The following is a 739-nucleotide window of genomic DNA, read 5'->3' as shown; positions in this document are numbered from 1 at the left end:
AGTATCAATTTCAAGAACTCCCTTCTTCATAGGCGTCCCATTATTCACAGGATTCCTTTCAGAAGTGTACATGAACTGGTTATTTGCAACCATGTCAATGAGTTCTTGAGCTTCTACAGGCGTTTTCTTTAGGTGAATGGATCCACCTGCAGAGGTATCCAATGACATCTTAGATAACTCAGACAGACTATCATAGAATATATCCAAGATGGTCCATTCTGAAAGCATGTCAGAAGGACACTTTTTGGTCAGTCCTTTGTATCTCTCCCAAGCTTCATAGAGGGATTCACCTTCTTTCTGTCTGAAGGTTTGAACATCCACTCTAAGCTTGCTCAGCTTTTGAGGAGGAAAGAACTTGGCTAGGAAAGCCTTGACCAGCTTATCCCAAGAGTTCAGGCTATCCTTAGGTTGAGAGTCCAACCATACTCTAGCTCTGTCTCTTACAGCAAAAGGGAAAAACATGAGCCTGTAGACTTCAGGATCAACTCCATTAGTCTTAACAGTATCACATATCTGCAAGAATTCAGTTAAGAACTGAAAAGGATCTTCAGATGGAAGTCCATGAAACTTGCAGTTCTGCTGCATCAGAGAAACTAATTGAGGTTTCAGCTCAAAGTTGTTTCCTCCAATGGCAGGAATGGAGATGCTTCTTCCATGTAAATTGGAATTTGGTGCAGTAAAGTAACCAAGCATTCTCCTTGCGTTGTTGTTGGGTTCGACTGCCATCTCCTTTACTTGT

At 41.7% G+C, this 739-nt stretch overlaps 1 non-coding gene across 1 annotated transcript; it reads left to right on the top strand.

The window, feature by feature from the left end:
• The first annotated feature begins 222 nt into the window (after window positions 1–222).
• On the top strand, window positions 223–330 carry LOC148567517 (small nucleolar RNA R71). Its single transcript, XR_015882865.1, has one exon. It is a non-coding gene; the product is annotated as a small nucleolar RNA R71 (small nucleolar RNA).
• Window positions 331–739: the final 409 nt, after the last annotated feature.

This window comes from Arachis ipaensis, chromosome B4 (assembly GCF_059453495.1).
Source record: "Arachis ipaensis isolate K30076 ecotype BB chromosome B4, ASM5945349v1, whole genome shotgun sequence".
Classification (NCBI taxonomy): domain Eukaryota; kingdom Viridiplantae; phylum Streptophyta; class Magnoliopsida; order Fabales; family Fabaceae; genus Arachis; species Arachis ipaensis.
The sequence above is the reverse complement of the archived record's forward strand: the minus strand, read 5'-3'. Positions and strand labels throughout refer to the sequence as shown.